This window comes from Beta vulgaris, chromosome 3 (assembly GCF_026745355.1).
Source record: "Beta vulgaris subsp. vulgaris cultivar EL10 chromosome 3, EL10.2, whole genome shotgun sequence".
NCBI classification, from domain to species: Eukaryota; Viridiplantae; Streptophyta; class Magnoliopsida; order Caryophyllales; family Amaranthaceae; genus Beta; species Beta vulgaris.
This window is the reverse complement of record NC_079204.1, coordinates 29,145,271-29,152,904: the sequence shown is the minus strand read 5'-3', so window position 1 is coordinate 29,152,904 and position 7,634 is coordinate 29,145,271. Positions and strand designations below refer to the sequence as shown.

Below are 7,634 nucleotides of genomic sequence, written 5' to 3'. Positions count from 1 at the left end.
TTTCCTCGGGCACATGCATCACAAACTTGATCAATATGAAATTTTATAGATGGTAATCCCAAGACGAGATCTTTTGATCTAAGTTTGTCAAGTAATGAGAAGCTAGCATGTCCTAGACGCTTATGCCAAAGGAGTGAATCATCTTCAATTGCACTAAGACACGTTAAGTTGATTTTAGGAACAAGATCAAGATCCACAATATATGTGTTCCCTTTTCTTGAACCTTCCAAGATAACTTTCTTAGTTTTAATGTTAATGATCAAGCATTTTTTGTTATTAAATTCGACAACATTTCCCTTATCACAGAAGTGGGAAATACTCAAGAGATTATGTTTTAGACCTTCAACTAAAAATACATTCTCAATGGAGTGTGATGGTGACTTACCAACCTTGCCCATGGCAACTATGTTACCTTTCTTATTGTCACCAAATGTCACACTTCCACCTTCGTAGGTTGAGAGTAAGAGAAACTTAGTTTTGTCTCATGTCATATGCTTGGAACAACCACTATCAAGATACCATGTGTTGTTCCCCCTCACTCCAACCTGCAAAAATCAACTAATTGTTAGTTGTAGGAACCCCTTGTTTCGTGGGTTCCTGTTCTTGACTAGGACTTGATTTGACAACCCATTTCTTGTTGCTTATCTTTACATTTTTACCAATCATTTCAGTTTTTAGTTGACATTGATTAATGTAATGACCTACCTTTCCACAATACATACAAAATTTATCACTAGGTAGGTCAACATATTTCTTGGTCTTGTTCTTTTTCTTGTAGTTTTCAAAACCAAGACCTTCTTTTCTTTTAGTCTGTGGTTTCTCAATCCACTTAGGAACAACCATCGTTTTGCCTCTGTTCCTTGCAACAACCAGTTCCTTCTTAAGATTATAGATCTTTTCCTTCAAAACAATTTTTTCTTTATTCAAATTTTGATCTCAGATCTGTATGTTTTCAAAGGGGTTGATCTAATATCAAAGGAACTTAGAACAGGGACAAATTCCTTGAAGTGTGAAATTGCTAAATTTATTAGATAATTTTCATTTTTCACACTTACATAATATTCTTTGATTTTTAAGTTTTTGTCAAACAAATCAATGAATCTAGTTACAACATATGTTCTCATTTTCTTAACCCATTCTATGTGTTCTTTGCAGACTTTAAGAGCTTGTTCAGTTTGTTCACGTTTTTCACGTTCATCTCTACATTCAAGAATTGCATCATAAAAAAGATCATATATTTCAGGCCTAGTTTTGCAATTTAAGTCTGACTCAAGTCCATGTTGGCTTACCTCAACATTTTCTTCATCTTCTTTTTCATCAATGTTTGCCATGAGGCAAAGATTTGCTGTTTCTTCAGTTTGTTGTTCTTCTTCCTCTTCCGTCTCTGAATCTCCCCAAGCAGCTATCATTGCCTTTCGAACGTTTGTCTTAGAGAAGGGTGCCTTTGATTCCTTGTTCCTTTCAGCAAAGCGTTCCTTGTTCCATTCTTTGGTTTTATCATTTTCTCAAAGTGGACATTCCTTGATGAAGTGATCTGTACTCCCACATTTATGACAAGCAGCTTTGTTAGAAAACTTTTTAGACTTACCTTTTAAGTTCCCGTTCTTCATGTTCCTGTACATCTTTTGAAATTTTCGAACCATGAGAGCTGCTTCCTCTTCTTCTGTAGTCATCTTCATCATCTGCTTTGAGAGCGATGGATTTTGATTTGGAGCTTTCACCATACTCAGTGTCAAGGTGAAGCTCATGAGTCATAAGTGACCCAGCCAGCTGTTCCAAATTGAAATGAGTGAAATCTTTTGTTTCTTGTAAAACAGTGACCTTAGCCATCCATTTGTCCTTAGGAAGACTCTTAAGAACCTTTCGAACCTGTTCCTCTGATGAAATAAACTTTCCAAGAGAAGCTAACTCATTAATAATGTTAATAACTTTCTTTGATCCATAGCAGCGCTTCACTTTTTAAGTAGGGCTGCGCTTTTCAAACGCAGCCCTTCATGCTTAAAAGGGCTGCGCTTTTTACCTAAAAACGCAGCCCTTCTACAAGTGAAGGGTTGCGTTTTTAGGTAAAAGCGCAGGCCTTTTAAGCATGAAGGGTTGCGTTTTTAGAAAAAAACGCAGCCCTTTTGACCCAATTTTTTTTTTTTTTTTTTTTGCATTTTTTTACTCCTGAATATATCTACTCATGTTGATATTGTTTAAACAATCCAAAATAGAAAAGATTGATCAATGAAACCCCTCAAATAATAGGGGAATGGTTTACAAAAAGTTTCACGTAAATTCACTAATTCTAGGTGAGCAACATGGTAAATTCACTAATTCTAAGTGAGCAACAGGGTAATCTAGATGAAAAATCCGCACAAGTAATGCCTCAAAACACACCTACAGAAAGTGGATCACCACCCTATTTCCTGAAATTGCAGAGGAAGATCTTGACGTCAAGGCCGTAAAGAAAATGAAAAAAAAGGAACGGAAATGAAAAAAAAAATAACGAAAATGAAAAAATGAACCAAAATGGAAAAAAAGGAACAGAAAATGAAAAAAAAGGGAATGAAAATGAAAAAAAAAAATCAAACACATAAATTTAGAATGACATAAATACATAATACTCAAACAAAAATGAGAATTAAACTAAAAAATTACAAACACGCAAATTTAGAATGACAGAAAATGAAAAAAAAGGAACAAAAGCGAAAATAAAAATTAAACAAAACTCAAACTCAAACCTAGATCTGAAAAAAAAACTCAAGAGACTACATTGTTATCAAAGTTATCGAACAAATGTTCACCGGACGATTTGGCATCGTTTCAAAGATAAAATCCCGCAAAAATGCCGAAATCTTCGCCGTTAAATCCATTGACAAATCCTCAATTTTCGACGACAATATCGACAAATAATCTCTCATCAACGAACCCAAAGCCCTGTGAGTGATTTCGCTGCGTTTGTTAATGATTCACTATCGATGGTGTGGTGTTGTTGGTGGTGCGTGAAAACGGTGTGGGGGTTGACATCGTTCACTGTCGATGGTGTGGTTGGTGGTGCGTGAAAACAGTGACGACGGAAGAAGATGAGAGGAGAGAGAGGAGAGAGAGGAGAGAAGAGAGAGAGGAGAGAGGCGTGAAATGAGGAGAGAGGAGACTGACCTAAAACCTTGCAATTTCTTTTAAATTATTTTTTTTTTTTAAAAAAGCCCAAGTAGGGCTGCGTTTTTTTGGACAAGTGCATCCCTTCACAACAAAGGACTGCGCTTGTCTAAAAAACGCAGCCCTTCTCTTTATAGTAGGGCTGCGTTTTTTAGACAAGCGCAACTCTTCTATGTGAAGGGCTGCATCTTTCTATAAAAATGCAGCCCTACTATAACGAAGGGCTGCTTTTTATTTAAAATCGCAGCCCTACTGTCTAGAAGGGCTGCATAATGAAGAAAGCGCAACCCTTCCTTTTTTTTCCCCGAGTGCTAGATAACAAAAATGAGAGTGACAAGCTAGTCGTTCCAACATCTGATCAATGAAGGCGAGGGGAAAGTGGTCTTTCTTAGTGGCAACATTTAATTTCCTATAGTCAATGCACATACGCCACCCAGTGACTACTCTTGTAGCAGTTAGTTTATTTTTCTCATTTTTAACTACAGTAGTACCGCCCTTTTTAGGAACCACTTGAACTGGACTAACCCACTTAGAATCAGAAATGGATAGATGATCTCAGCATCAAGCAATTTCATAACCTCTTTCTTGACAACTTCCTGCATATTGGGGTTCAAACGACACTGGCCTTGTATACTAGGACGATGGTCATCCTCGAGATGAATTTTATGCATACAAAAGTCAGGGCTTATGCCTTTCAAGTCATCAATACTATATCCAATGGCCTTTTTATGTTGTCTCAAAACAGACAAAAGTTGGGACATTTGACCATCATTTAGTGAAGCACTAACAATCACAGGGCAATTTTCAGATTCATCCAGAAAAGCATATCTCAGAGTAGGGGGAAGGGGTTTCAGTTCAGGTTTCTTCACCTCTACCGGTTGAGTAGCACATACTAACCGTTCCTCCTCTTGAGTGGTGATAGTGTCAAGCTCTACATAGGTAAGGGCTGCTTCCCAATCATCCACTTCAATATTCATGGGACTATCATCACTTGTGGAAGATGTAAAACAAAGCAAAGCCTCCAAAGGATCCCGCAGAAGGGATTGAGGCATGTCATCATTAACCAGCACATCAATGACATCTATTCTATAACATGCTTCCTCTAGCATGAGACTTTACAAAGCATTGGTCAAACTAAAAGTCACCTTATCATCTCCCACGGTCAAAGTCAATTTCCCATTTTTAACATCTATGACAGCTTCAGCAGTATGAAGGAATGGTCTCCCTAAGATGATTAGGATTTGAGTATCCTCTTCCATGTCAAGCACAACAAAATCCACAGGAATATAAAATTTACCTACCCTCACAAGAACGTCCTCTAAGATACCTGGGGGGTATTTAACAGAACGGCCGACCATTTGAAGAGTAATGTTGGTACATATTAAATCTCCCATGTCAAGCTTTTTGTAAATAGTAAGGGGCATGACACTAACACTAGCACCTAAATCACATAAGGCTTTGTCAATAAAAATGGTGCCAATGTTGCAAGGGATAGAGAAACTCCTTGGATCTTTCAATTTCGGAGGGGATTGATTTTGCAAAAGAGCACTACATTCTTCAGTAAAGGCAACAGTTTCAACTGCACTAAAGGCTCTCTTCCTAGTCAGATTTTCCTTCAAAAATTTAGCATATGCAGGAACTTGAGTAATAAGTTCAGTAAATAGGATAGTTACCTGAAGATTCTTCACTACCTCCATAAACTTACCGAGTTGGTGATCAAGCTTATTTTTCGATAGATGATTGGGGAATGGTACCTTTATCGTAGGAGTGGTAGATGAAACTTTTTCAAGTACTACTGCTTCTCTGCATTAGCAATGGCGGTCTCCTTAGAAGCTGTTGAAGTTTTGGTGACATCTGCAATTTTTTCTGGCTCAACCTGACCATCCTTAAGCATTGTGGGACCATCATAATGTGTTCTACTCCTAAGAGTGATGGCATTGACAGTATCCCTTGGTTGCATTGATTGTGAAGGTAATGCCCCAGGTGGCCTACTAGCAGAAGAACTAGCCCACCGAGCTAGTTGAGTCTCCAACATCTTATTATGTGTACCCAAATTTTCCAGTTGAGTTTTTGTGTCGGCTTGAAAAGCATTGAACCCTTTCTGCATCTGGAACATCATGTTCTTCAACTCCGTTATGGCTGGGTCGGTAGTAGGAGCAGGTTGTTGAGGTGCTTAATTTCTCTGGAAGCCAGATGGAGCTTGTTGTGCTGGTTGATATTGTTGACCCTGTTGTTGAGGCACATATGGTTGTTGAGGAGGAGGGTTCAACACATTATTAGTACTCCTATATGAAAGGTTTGGATGGTTTCTCAACCCGGGATTATAGGTGTTAAAATATGGGTTGAACTGGTTCCTAGGTTGTGACTGAAAAGCATTAACTGCCTCACAGTTGCCACCTACAGTAGAGGATAGGAGCACAAGACACTCTTGAGAGTTGTGCCCAGGTATCCCACAAAGCATCATAAAGGTGAACTTTGTAGTTAGAAGCACTAGCCATCGCGTTAACACTCATGTGGGAGGAGTCATTACCTAACTTCAAGGAATCAATCTTTTGAGTTAGAGTAGCTAGTTGCCCAGACAGTAAGAAAATTGCTTCAACATCATGTTTACCTCCCTTTTCCATAGAGGAACGAATAGTAGATGCTTGATTAGATGTTAGTTTCTCCAAAAGTTCATACCCTTCCTCAATCGCTTTATCCATGAAGAACCCACCGGATGCTCTATCAATTACCCGTCGTGTATCTGCTTCAACTCCAGTGTAGAAAATCTAACACAAATACCACTGGTCCAAAACGTGATGAGGACATAGACACTACAGATCCTTGAACCACTCCCAAGCTTCATATAAAAACTCACCAGGATCTTGGGTAAAAGTAACTATGGCATGTCTCATATCGGTAGTCTTTTGGTAAGGGTACCACTTGATAAGAAAAATCTTGGAAAGTTCTGCCCAGGTGGTGATGGTGGAAGGCAGCTTATTATACCAAAATAAAGCTTTGTCGCGCAGAGATAAGCCAAATAGGAGGAGTTTCATCTCATCAGGAGTAACACCAGCTTGTTTCTGAGTAGCACAACACTGTAAGAACCTCTACATGTGCTGATTTGGGTCTTCAGATGGTAACCCAGCGAACTGGTTATTTTGAACCATATTCAGAACATGAGACTTGATCTCAAAATTTGTAGCGGCGATAGTGGGCATCCGTACCCCAGTAGGCACACTATCAGGAGATGGTTGTGCCTAGTCTCTGAAGGTTTGTGTAACATTCTCACCCATGTTAAGAGTGATAGGTGAGGCGGGGAATTCTTGGTGCGGTGAAGATGGTGGAGAAGGTGTCTTTTGGGAGGGTGTCCCTGCATACAAATTTGCTTGCTCAGTTTTCTCTCTGAGTCTACAAGCGGTCTTTTCAACTCTGGATCGAATAGGATGAGGTTTGGGGATTTCAATTTCCTGCTCATAAACCAAAAACACTAAAACAAACGTGAGATGCTCCAAAGAATAGGTGTTCTTCAGAGTAGAGGTTAGTTTAATACTATATTTCAGACAAAATAAAAATAAACCGTCTCCCTAGAAATGGCGCCAAAATTTGATAGGCTAAAGTTGTATCACTTAATCAAAAATAACCTAAGGTCCACAAACTAGTAGTCAGGGAAGTCAGGATCGAATCCATTGGGAGAAAGTTATATTATTATACCGAACTCTAATATTACACTAACAAAATCAGATGAATAGAGTTGTGTTAATAAACTAAGCAAATAACAAAACTAAATAAGAATGCATAAATCGATTAATAAAGCACTAGAATGGATCACTATGCATACAATTCGGGAAATCAAGGATGAATAAAAACCACCTAATAAGTCAAACTGTCCAGGGCACATGTAATTTCTCTCGAACATTGCCTCCCTCAAAGATCACCCATCCGCTCTCGCATGGTCAAGGGTCACTTTGCCTAATGATTGAAAGCCTATACGGTATCTCTCCTCTCAAAGCAGATTTAGTATTGCAACAATAGAAATATAAATCAAGCCTAACTTATAAATCTAGCATGAAAATTCAACCATAGGAAACAATTGAAATACAAGGCAATCAAACTAATCTAACAATCCCTCATTGCATACATAGATCCCCACAATCCTAGAAATAAAACTACTCACTCATAATTATGAAAACAATAACAAAATTAATATAAAATCTCACACTTTGAAACATTACAAATAACTAAGAAAAGAATCTAATTTAACAATAGAAGAAGTAATAAAGAAAGATTACCGAATTATATTGAACTTGTGAATAAGAAAAAGGTTCGATCTTGAATTGAAATAAAAAAGCACTAAATTAGGGTTCTTTAAACACTCTCTAGAGAAAACTAATAATAAAAACTAAGATGTCTACTAGAAATTCTAATTTTGTTATTTATACAAGTCCTAAAACCAATAGGAAAAAGTCTCGAAAACTAGCCTCGGATTCATAAAAAATCGCGTGGCGCAACGT

General features: G+C 37.9%; 1 non-coding gene across 1 annotated transcript; it reads left to right on the top strand.

Moving 5' to 3' along the window:
- The first annotated feature begins 5,931 nt into the window (after positions 1-5,931).
- Positions 5,932-6,038, top strand: LOC125494059 (small nucleolar RNA R71). Its single transcript, XR_007270443.1, has one exon. It is a non-coding gene; the product is annotated as a small nucleolar RNA R71 (small nucleolar RNA).
- The last annotated feature ends 1,596 nt before the right edge of the window (positions 6,039-7,634 follow it).